The 12,637-nt window shown below is 39.5% G+C and overlaps 1 non-coding gene across 1 annotated transcript; it reads right to left on the reverse strand.

Annotated features, from left to right (window-relative positions):
* Positions 1–12,228: 12,228 nt before the first annotated feature.
* Positions 12,229–12,357, reverse strand: LOC120247972. The gene has a single exon (XR_005532456.1). It is a non-coding gene; the product is annotated as a small nucleolar RNA SNORA35 (small nucleolar RNA).
* Between the last annotated feature and the right edge of the window lie 280 nt (positions 12,358–12,637).

Here is a 12,637-nt window from a genome sequence, read left to right on the forward strand (position 1 = left end):
ATTGCCTGAAATTGAGCCAGCCAAGAACATGTAATTAAGAACTGTCAACCCAAGTAAGTAGCTCTGTATTCTAATTAACTTGTACTTTTATAATTTCTTAGCAAAGTTTTTTCACACTGAGAGCATTATCCTGTTAAATCTGATTTATTTTGGTTTTGCAGAGAGGATGGAAACTCAAAGCTCAAAGGCTCTCACCCTGTACTTACCTTGCACTAGCTAGGTTCAATCATCCAATTTATCTGTGGTTCATATTTTCATTTAAAAAATTCGAGATGTTGGGGCACCTGGGTGGCTCAATCAGTTAAGCGTCTGACTTCAGCCAGGGCATGATCTCGTGGGTTCAGGAGTTTGAGCCCCGCGTCAGGCTGTGTGCTGACAGCTCAGAGCCTGGAGCCTGCTTCGGATTCTGCGTCTCCCTCTCTCTCTGCCCTTCTCCTGCTCACACTCTGTCTTTCAGAAATGAATAAATGTTAAAAAGCTTTTTTTTTAATCGACATGTTAATGAATAGTATATGAAGGTCAACAAAGCATTATGGTGGTGAGAAGTTTGCCTAAAAACACCAGCTCATATGTTAAAGAGAAAACAGAGACTACAAAGTAATCAATATTGCTCCAACCATTTCTAAGACATAAATCAATAACCTAGCTTTCAGGGCTCTTGTGGACACTGAAAGAGGTATTTTTTTTTATATGCTCTGTAAACTGCAAAAACTCATTTATCCGGAAATCTCACTTACACAGAACAAAACTATGTACCAGAAAGGAAGCAGAGTAATGTTATCACAAGCATCCCATCTACTTCATTAATCATGACATTGTTCCTCCTTTTTAAAAAATCATGTCTTCTAGGTTTTTTTTTTAATGCTTATTTATTTATTTTTGCGAGAGAGAGAGAAAGAGAGAGAGAGAGAAGAAAAGCAGGGGAGGGGGAGAGAGAGAGAAAGAGGCAGAGAGAATCCCAAGCAGGCTCAGCACTGTCAGCACAGAACCCGACACAGGGCTCAAACCCACATACCATGAGATCACGACCTGAGCTGAAATCAAGAGTTGGAGGCTTAATAAACTGAGCCACCCAGGTGCCCCATGTCTTCTAGTTTCTAATTATTTTCTTAGAAAATGGGTTCTGTTTTGCAAATTTCATTATTGAAGTTTTTTCCTGATTTACTCATCAATAACACCAATATGCAAAAGTTCAGTCAATTATCAAATAATGGTTATAGGCGAAAATTGTTAACAAAAAAGCAAATGTGTGTGTCAGTAGTAAATGGAAAATTCATGAGCAAACCAAGAAGTCTTTCTAGAAAAAACTAATTTGCAATTATACCTCAATTTACAAAAACACAGAAAAATAAAAGCAGAAAGCATATAGGGCCTACATGAATGCGATTATAAAAATCTGCTGATAATCTAAAAGAAGATATACATATGTATGTATATATATGTGTGTATATAGATATACATATATACCTAATAAGTATACATATGATTTTGTTATTGGCTAATATGGCAGACATCAGGTGTTTTTCCTTTCCAGTATTTCGCCTAATATTTTGGTTACCAGTGTCTTCTTTCTTTTGGAGAGCTCTTCTTTTTTATTTTTATGTATGTAAAAAACATTTTAACATTTATCCAATTTTTAGAGCCAGAGAGACAGAGCATGAGTAGGGGAGGAGCAGGGAGAGAGGGAGACACAGAATCCGAAGCAGGCTCTGGGCTGTCAGCACAGAGCCTGAAGCAGGACTCGAACCCACAAACTGTGATATCATGACCTGAACTGAAGTCAGATGCTCAACCGATTGAGTCCTCCCAGGCCCCCCATTTTTATTTTTATTTTTTTAAGTAAGCTCCATGCCTAATGTGGGGCTCAGATTCAAAAGTCCAAAATCAAGAGTCACATGCTCTACCTACTGAGTCAGCCAGGAATTCCCTTGGGGACTCTTCTCTCCCCACCCTATATGGTTCTGTTGAGGCCCCCTCCCTCAACCAGAAGGGACGTCCTTTATGAGTCTGGGTCTACAATAGCACCGTAGCCTCTTGGTCACGGTAATGATCCTAGGACCATAATTTATCCTAATACCTCAATTATAGTCCTTCACAATTTTTTCCAAGGTGGAAATTAAGGGGAAGCATTCACAATGCCCTCGCATGATCCTCTGTAAGGACGGGTGTCTAGAGATAGTAGCCACATTTCTTGACACATGAGGTAGCCTAAGGGACAAAAGCTGAAATAAGAAATGTAGAAATGGGGAAGGGAGGGCTTCTGACACTTTGTAAGTACCAGTACAACTCTGTACTGTGAAAATAAATACGGGAAACCTCATTTGAAAAGGAGACCAGAAAGCTCTGAAGGGAAGGCTCAGCCACGTACCACTTGCTGCAGCCTGCCTGTCGATCAGAAGGAAGGAAAGAGGTATCTTGATGAGGGAGTACATTTTCACATAGGAATTTCATCTCCTGCTTTAAGAAAAAGAAGGAAGACCCATCCTGTTCCAGCAACAAGGCACTAACCACAGCTTGCAGCCAATGAGAAACTGATACAACCTCAAAGATTGGATATATGAGCCTCTACGTCTGCCATATTTGTTAAGATGGTTGGGATTGTTTTTTTAATGCATAAAACTAATACGGCCCAATACTCTGTATTATAATACCATACACTTTTGTAAGGAAACTCAGAAAGTAGAAAAATGTTATCATTCTGGTACTGTGATCCTACACACAACACAAAAACCAAGTAACAACAATTAAAAACATAAGTAAATAGATAGAATATAAACAAAAATATATATAAAATATATGTCCCATCCATTATTCTGAATGGCATCTACCCTTGTTGTGCATAAAATACTAACTTTTATATTCCCACAAGAATTTCAAAATAAGACATTTGTTCAGGGTTTTAAAAAGTTTTCATCTAGATAACACAGTATTAATAATAATTTTAAAAACCTCAGTTATAATATAGCAACTCCCGGGGTACCCGGGTGGCTCAGTCAGTTAAGTGTCTGACTTTGGCTCAGGTCTTGATTCCATAGCTCGTGGGTTCAAGCCCCACATCAGGCTCTGTGCTGACAGCTCAGAGCCTTGAGCCTATTTCAGATTATGTGTCTCCCTCTCTCTTTGCCTCTCCCTTGCCCCTGCTCTCTCTCTCAAAAATAAACATTAAAAAACTTTTAAAAATATAGAAACTTCCTCTTCTCTCAGGACCACATCCTGATGGAATGGCATAATATCCTTTCTAAATGACCTTTTTTTGGTACCATCTTTTGGGAACTATAGACATGCTTTTTTGCTCTGGAGAACAATTTGAACTTTATTGAGGGGAAAAAAAGCAAAATGTTGAAAGTAATTATGGAAAGAAAATTAACGTTTCATTTGTTGATCTTATATGGATGACCACTTGCATCCAGCCAAGTTTGGAATGAAAATGATTTGTTTTTTAATTTCCAAAGCTAATCAATTGGGGGAAAATCCCTTCAGTATAGGAGCAAGTCAGAAAATCACTCTCAGCTTTCCACAGAATTGGCTCTTCCCCTTTAAATGAGAATACTAATCAAGGTGTCCACATCAAAGGGGCCTTCAACAGAGTACAAGGGCCCTGATTTCATGTTCGTAAATATAAGGACTGAGCAAAAACAGAAAATAGTCTTATGTTGAGAGAAAATATTTTAGTCCATTTATAAATTTCATATGCCAATGTTGTCAGGTAGATTCTGCTCCAGTAGAAAATCTACTACCAATGAACATTTAATCCTTTAAGAATCAAAAGGAAACAAGAAGTAAAACCAAAATCAAAGATGATGTAAGTCAAATACATGAGGTAGAAGAGTTGTACTTCAAACATTTTTTTTAATTGTTTATTTTTTAAGGAAAAAGAGACAGAGTGCAAGAGGGGGAGGGGCAGAGAGAGAGAAAGACACAGAATCCGAAGCAGGCTCCAGGCTCTGAGCTGTCAGCACAGAACCCCACGTGGGGCTCGAACTCATGAGCCGTGAGATAATAACCTAGGCTGAAGTTAGACGCTTCACGGATTGAGCCACCCAGGTGCCCCAAGCAGAGTCGTACTTTTGAAAAAAGATCAGGAGATCTCTGCCCCCAGACTGTAAAGTGCTTGAATATTGAGACTATGCTTTTGACTCCAATGCATTTAGCATGGAGACCGGTATCCCATTAAGTCTTCAATAGCTGTTTGTGTGATTGCACTGAATATCAAATTCAAACTGAGCTTCAATAACTTTTAAAACGTGAATAATTTGTTACCCAAACTGCAGCTGTTACACATTTGCTCTCAAGCTTCATTTGTGACCTGGCATTGCTTGGAAACGCTGTAATGCTCACCTTCTGTGCAGAATGAGATTACAGTGTTTGGAGGGTCGTAACATCCAAATGCGGATGAAATCGTACCTGCGGTCCTGCAAATGACAAGACACGCTTGACAAAGTCTTTAATGTTCCACTTCCTAATGGCCCATCTGTGTACCTCACTCCAGCCAGGGGTCCACGTCATGTAGGAAACTTCCCTTGATTATTTCTGCTCAATAATCACTCCTAACAATATCTGTGTTTCACCTTTTCTTCAAAGCAGGTGTAAAATACACTTAGGCAGAAAAGTAGAGAGTAATGATATCCAAGCCTACTTTCCATGGTCTAGGGATGCATTATCAACAGTCAATTGAAGATGATACTAACTCCATTACTAGGTTGTCAAGATGATTTTCATTAAGAGTATGCGCGGAAAATACCTTGCAAAAATTAGCTGTTATGTAAATATTTGTTGAACGAAGAGATGACTGGTAAATTCATGTCTTATTTATAGTTACATTTCCTTTATAGTTACTATCATTTTACTATTGCAGTCCACTCCAGTCACTTCACATTTCAATTTTAAGTGCCATGGCGTTCTATAAACCAATCTTGACCCTGGCTTGAGCTTAACCTGTAACACACTTCAAGGACAGGAAGATCATAAAATATGCTGATCATATATGACTCTGCTTACATCTACTTATAATTCTGCCAATGGCATTTAGACAAGGTTCAATACAAAATTAAAAAAAGAGAATCTCAGTCATTATCGCTATTTTCATCGGCCGCGTTTACATCCATCATCGCAATGCGGTGAGCTGTGACCAACACGTGGCTTAACCACTGTGTTCTTTAGAAGAGACGACGTGAGAAAAGTAGCTTACATTTCACAACCTTAAAACTCTAAAACCACAATGCTTTGTTCTGCCTTGCAGAGTTTCAATGTAACAGTGTCACTGTTGTACAACAGTCCTCAGTGCATTGGTTACAATCAGTTGGTCAATCTTCTATCCCAACGAAATCAATCATGGTGACAGTTGCCACTATGGCCTCCTCCCTGTATTTTCTAAGCATGGAGGAGGACAAGTGAGCACCTGTCTCCCAGATTTTAGGTTGCAAACATCACTTGAACAAAGCAGGATTCCTTACCCCGCAGCCGAATATGATCTTCTGAAACAGGCTGGGAGTCCCCTAATGAACGTGTCCACGTTGTGATCGTGGTTTTCCTTTAAAGATGAAACTCCTCAGAGAATGTGTGAATGGAATATAACATTTATAATCTAATTGTCACCAAATGGCATTTAAGATGTTTGTTTCACCTTGTTTTCTCACATTAATGGAAGCCGGTAGAAATTTGATCAAAATATTTATAGAGCTACTTTTGCAACAAGAGAAGCCATGCGTTTTTCTTTTCCCAATAAAAGCAATATATCAAATAAGTATTCATTTATGGAGCTGCTCAAGTAAAAGCAAAACCGGAAATATTCAAGATCACTAAGGATATTCATTCTTCCCTTAGAATATGATTGAAACAGTTGACATGTTACATAATGTAACAACATAGTACTACATAATGGTCAATAACATGTTACAAATGTTCACTTTTAAAGCTGTACAAGGATCCCCTTTACAACATATTCAACCTATATGTTTACTAACCTAAAGGCCCCGAGAATATAACATCTCATGCCTCTGCATTTCAAAACCGGACAGCACCCATGCTGTTAAATCCCTATTTTAAAGTATTAAAACTGACCGTCTTTGTCCTTCCATTATGAATTTCTAAACTGTGGTGAACTCTCAGGTTACTCAACTGACTTTCAGTAAGTAGTTCAGGGAATGAGCGGCTTCACATTAGCTCATCTGAGAAGGCGCTCCTTGTGCCTGAAATTCTAGAGATAGGTTTGTTTAGGAAAATCGGTGAAACATTCCATGTAATCAGTCACTTCTTTCTACATTACAAGACGAAGTAATCTATCACTTTGTTATAGAGCCCAAAGAATGGTCCTGAAACACCAGGGATACAGATCTATCTTCTTATTATCCTTTCCGTCCCAGAAAATTTTCATAGCTCATCTGGAAGAAACGGGAATAGCCATCACCCTAATGGTCTCAATTCAGACTGCTTTTTCTTTTTTCGTTCTTACATACACTCCCCCCCCCCACCCCCCACCCCCACCCCCGCCAGTCCCAGCTTTGTTCAAATGCAAAAACTGAAGCCACTGGACTGCCTTTTTCTAAACAAGTTCACCTTGCTCTAAGTCTGGCTTTTTGTGTTTCCTCTGGCTGGTTACCCCCTCTGGATATCACTGTGAGTTAGCGTCTTCATTTGCCTTCTCTTGTCTTATGCCTGGCCCCTTGCAACACCTTGTAAGGTGTCTCCAATCCCTAGAAGTTTTGGAAGTTTTGGAATAAGGCCTGGAATTTGGATCATGCTCTTATCTTACCAGAACAATGATTAAACACACACGAATGTGCGCACCCCCCCTCCACAGAAAATGAGTAAAGGTTTGAATTGTGTTTGCTTCTACACCCTGAAATAATTGAGCCCCCTTTCAAACGAAACAATTTACTGTCAAATTTGGCCTTTATTTCAAACATACACTTGGTGATAACGGCAAGTGGATATTTCAGCGCATCGTCAAGTGATTCCATATGACTTTCCACTTTTCCTCTTTCTATCCCTTCCCTTATAGTCTGAAGGTTTCAAGGATTAAGGGCTTTATAAGTTGAGGGGGCAGAATAGTCTAATATGACTGACGGAATAAAACAGATTGATTTAAAATTCACGTGCAGTATATTTGAAGACAGATTGTCAGTGATTTACTTGCAACTCTATTTTCAGCTCTTTTCAGTTATTTTTCAGCTGTTCTGATCTCTAATTTAATGCTTTATATAGTTGCCTCAGTACATTTATGGATCGAAATGTACAGGGCTATGTAACTCTGAAAAAGAAATTTTTTTCAGTTTAAAAATTTCTAAGAGGCTATATGGAAAGCTTGTAGAGATTTCTTAACACTTGGAATTCACTTTTTTTTTTTTAAATTAATGATAGGTGCTAAGAATACTTTCCTGAAAGGACTTCAGTTTCCCTTCTCGTGCCTAACCACGCAAAAAGTTTTATGATGTGACAAAAGTAAATGAGCTAAGTATCGATTTAAATGTTATTTATATTCGATCTATTCTCCTATATTCTCCTATAGTAAGAAAGCCCAGACTTACTTATTTATAAGCACAACGACTTTGACTTTCTAGCATGCCACTAGGTCAAAGTGCGGAATAAATATTAGACAAGTGAAATTAATTTTCTCTTGCTCTCACATTCATTTTAGATTAGATTTATCTCCAACTTCTCCAGTTAACAGAGTAGGGTGTCCGTGTGCTTTATCAAAAGTGAGGTAGAACCCATTCTGATGGCTTAGGGCCACTGGACCCACCCCTGCAATAGGAAAACCCACTAGGGGAAGCCTAGAGCCTCGAACCAGCTGGATTCATGGAAGAAATCTCAGCTCCTTTCAGTGGGTAGAGTTCCTTGTTTAGTTGCTACAGCTTCACTCCGGAAAGCATGATCTCTCCTGTTAGGTGCGGAACACGGGGAACGGGAGCTAGCTTCCTGAGATCAGGGCGATGGAGAGGTCTGGACTCCAAATATATGCCCTATGAGCTTCTCCCCAAAGGGTTTCCTGCCATTCTGGGGTTGCGTCATTATCACAGGGGATGAAAATATGGCCCTAATCCAAGGAGGAAATAAAGGGCACTTGCTAGGAAAAGTTTCAAGTCAACTTAACATAATCAATATGTGCCGGGTGAGGTTCACCCACCTGCAAGATATGTTCTTTTTTGACAAAGAAGTGAACGACCCGAGCTGACTAAACCCATCGCACTGGAAACACTGGTGATGGAAGTGATTGCCACGGACTTTGGAGCAGGAAAGGGACTTCAGCGATCACTGTCAAAGTCCTGAGTGGAGGGCCTTGCACAAAGTAGTCTCCCAAGAAGTAACTGCTCAGTGAATCCGATTTACTCTCTCTTTTTACAGACAAAAGAGCCAAAGCCAAAGGGAAGAAGTCATTTTCCCAATGACATAAAGGTGGCCAGTGGCCGAGCCAGGGTGAGAGATCAGAACTTCTAAGTCCTTATTGATTATTTTTTCTACCATACTCTTCTCTGCGTTCATTCAGTCATTTCCACTGTTGACTGAGAGACTGTACTTTCATTACCATCATCCCGAGAACTTGGTCCACGTGACCTGATGCTTGCAAGGCCCTGGAGCAGAACAACTCCTTGCATCAGCCTCAACTACTCTTGTCCACACCCACGTCTCTCTTCCCAGAAGTCCCACGGAGCTCTCCGTTCACATCGCAAATTTTGATTTTAAATCAAAGATTTGTGGATTAGTGAGGCACAGTGATTTCACATGTGCTTCTTGTGTCATTAATAAGTTTGCATGCTCCTCTTGGTGAAGGGACGTTTGCTTATAGCTCTCTTATATGTGTCAGCATGTAACTTAGGTTTATATGGGCGCATGAGAGTTAAGAATTAGCACCTAACTTAATGTCCAAATTGGGACACCTCTGAGACTCAAAGAAAGTATTATTGACATTTATTCAGTAAGTATAAACTGTGACCTTCCTGGGCACACTGGACTGGGATGGCCATCCTAACCGCAGTTGACTTGATCCACATGGGATCAATTAATTAGAGTCATTTCACTGGTGATTGTACAAATGTCCAACTATGGGATACTGTTAGCAATTTGCCCAGTTACACTGAGTGGAATTATTTCTAAAGCACTAAGCACGGAAAAAATTTTGACAGGCTGTGGAATTCTGTTTACTGAATACTCACCTGTATATGTTATTTGTTTAAAAGCTATCAAGAGTATTTCCATAAAAGATTTGTTTGTTGCCTTTGTTTTTAAGCCATAAGGCTAAAATCGATTGCAGGACTTTTGTTGGTTTTGTTTTAATCATTTCAATATTGAAAATGTGGCAGAGGGTGAAAAAAATGGCATTTCCCCTGATCCTTTCCTGAAGGTAAAATATGAAATCTGATGGCTTTCTACGTGGGGTGGGCGAGGCAGGGTGCTATTAGGAGGTATGGACAAAAGGGTACAAATTTGAAGTTTAAAAATAGATTTAAATTTCAACTCTCTATTCAAAAAGTATCAAGACACATATTATAATTTCAATTATAATATTTGTTGCCATAAGTTATGGAGATATTGGTAATGGAAACAAATAAAATCCATGGTCAACTCTTCTACAAGTGATGACTGACTAACATTTTATAGCATATACCCACCATCAATCATCAATAATTACATTGATTATTAAGAAATAATCAAATATTTTTTGGATACAATTTTCATGCTATAAATATATATTTTCTTGTCCAGATACCTAACAGAGGCCAGACATCCCGGAGAAAACAGTCCATAGTTTCCATTTGTTAATATTGCTAAATTAGAGCTTTCATGATAGAAATTTCCTGCAGCAGAATGAATTTTAAGCACTAGAACAACGACAATACACCATCTGCTCCACAGAGAAATTTGCTGTCTTAACAGTAACAAAGGACAAATAGGCAAGATAGATACTCCAAGCCAACATGAGGGTATATGCAACAAGGAAAGAAATATTTCTTTGATAAATTGCATTTTTCGCTGAATACCACTTTCTGTACTAAACAACCCTTCATTCAACTATAAGCAGATGTTTATCAAAGATAATTCATAGTCTTTTTCACAAACGCTGTTTTGTATTATGAGAGAATCTAAACAGTCACACTTGTCCATCTCCCGAGTTCTGAGAGAAATTAAAGTACAGAAGCAGAAAAAGACAAATAAAAATAATTACTTGGGAAAACAAAATAGCATGTTGCCCTTAGGAAAAATGCTGAGAACAGACATTCTGTTGACAGATTCTCACCTACCCACACGCACCTCTAAGACAAGCCCCTCGACTATATTAAGAAATTAAGTTTTAAAGATCTATTTAAAAGACTGTCTTCCCACATCTTGTTATCAGTGTAATATGTGTGTGTGAGGCTGGGAAGGCATAAAGGGGGTGTTCAAATGGCCTTTATTCTGCACCGAAATAATAAGGGGAAAATAATAAAACCCAGTATTATTATAACACATTCATGGCCAAGGGTAGTGGGTCGTATGAAGGCTATCTTGCCATATTTCTCAAGATGAAGGTATTTATTTTCATTTCAAAAAGAAGCCAATATCCGGAACCTCAAGACAAGGAAGTTTACCTAAGGCACGTGGTCTGTCTTCACCTCTTCGGCTCCATAGTCTCAGTAAAGAGGACAGTTGAAACAACAATGCTTTAAAAATATACACTGGATAAGAAAGTCTTTCTAATGTATCCTTGCCAACTGTCAGGAAAGGCTTGTCATTTTTTTTAAACTGGGTTTTGTATCTCAGTCAACAAGGATTTATGTCTTTTGATGTGTGTTTTTCACTTGTACGTTTCATCTCAGTTGTCTGAAAATAGTCCTATTATGAGCTGCAGGTTGTGTACTTTCTTTTATAATGTTGGCCTAATTATCAGAACATAGCTATGGCCTATGCGCCCAGTGTCCTTTCTGGCAGAGGGCCCTAAAGATATTTCCTAGGAAGGAGAGTTTATCGTCTATAATGTCAGCACACACAAAAAAGTGTGAGGTCTTCCTTCAAAATAATTATTTTCAGTTAAAGAACTTACCACAAATTTATGTCTCACAAACTAATCTTTACTGCATTTTGTTTATTATTCTTTTAAGCAGCTCCACGCCCAATGTGGGTCTTGAGCCCATGACCTCGAGATCAAGAGTTGCACGTTCTACCGATTAAGCCAGCCCTAGGCGTCCCTCTTTTTTGGATTTTAAACAAGTTTGAGTGTATATTTATTTACCACATAAAACAGAGCCACATTTTGTATGGTTCTAAAACTATGGGATTCCATTTTCTAGAGCTTTCTTTCAGTTCTGGTTATAAGAACGAATGACCGACCTCATAGATAATGTACATGAATTTATCCATCAGTAATTATTTACTGAACTTCTGCTTTATGGAAGGCACTGGGCTGGGTGCTTCTGTACGTATTAAGATGGATGAAAGGACAGAGTCTTTGCTTTCAAAGAGTTTGCAACTTGGCTTATAAGGTAACAGTCATGAATACAAAAAATGGAAGAGTGGTCATTGCCAAACTGTGGTAGAGGGAGAGACTGGGAGGACTTGAGTATTCAAAGGCATTATGAAGGAAAGAAGGGGTCAGGAATGGATCTTGAATATAGATCTAAATTACAGGAAATAATTGAAAGGGAATTCTATCAGCACGAGTTTAAACAGACTGTTATATACGGGGAATGAAGAGGCTGGGAAGGCAAGTGGTCAGGAAGCTGGTAGAAATGTGGAGAATAATGCCACATTGAAAACAGCCAGTCTGAAACAAGGAATCCCAAGTTATCTTTGGTCAGTTTGATTGAAGCAGAATATAAGTTTTTAGCTCGCCCAAGTTTCTTGGCAAATGCATCAGCTTGGACAGGGACCAAAGTCCGCAAGAGTCTTCCAATCTCAGTCTCACTTTTAGCACATCAAAGGGAAACATTAACTTATCTCTCCTGTCCGACGAACACTTGAAGAGCAATTTGCCAGGGGAGTGAAATGAATTTCTCTTGTCACATCATCACCATGGCAATCTTGGAGCCTTCCAGCCATGTCGACCTTATTTGAGGGACAAGGAAACTGAGTCCAAGAGGGGTTCATGTGAATTGCTAAGATCTACACAGTTAATAGTATCGGCCATGATAATGTAATGACAATTAATTGGAATATGGACACAGTCACCTTGACTTAGAAGTGCCAGGTACTGAGCTGCTTGAGTTGTCTCTCCGCCCCCTCACATGTCTTAGGCAGGGTCCCAGGACCCCATAGATATGTACCCACCCGCATGCAGGAGTAGCCCACAGAATGACTCTCCCAGCTTTGTGGAGGGATTTGCTCTTGCACTGCTCGATGCCCAATTGGTCAGGGAGAAGGCCAATGGGTCACTTGCCAGTGCTCATAGACGGTAGAGCTAGGGCTGGGAGCCCATGCTCTGTGCAGAAGAACCAGCTTGGAAGAGGGGGTGGAAACGAGACCTGAAGCATGTCAGGATCCATGCTTCTTCATTCGCTCAGTATTGCTACGACATCCATGGGTCAGCTTTAGGGGAAGGAAAGGTGAGTTTAGAATCAGGCAGATCTGGGTTCAGAATCCCAGCTCTGTCACTCACGAGCTGTGGAACCTCAGAAACTCACTGAAGCCCCTCTTGGCCTGTGTTTCCTTATATGTTAATGGGATG

The sequence above is a fragment of the Hyaena hyaena genome, unplaced genomic scaffold, assembly GCF_003009895.1.
Source record: "Hyaena hyaena isolate Hyena2069 unplaced genomic scaffold, ASM300989v1 scaffold_556, whole genome shotgun sequence".
NCBI lineage: Eukaryota > Metazoa > Chordata > Mammalia > Carnivora > Hyaenidae > Hyaena > Hyaena hyaena.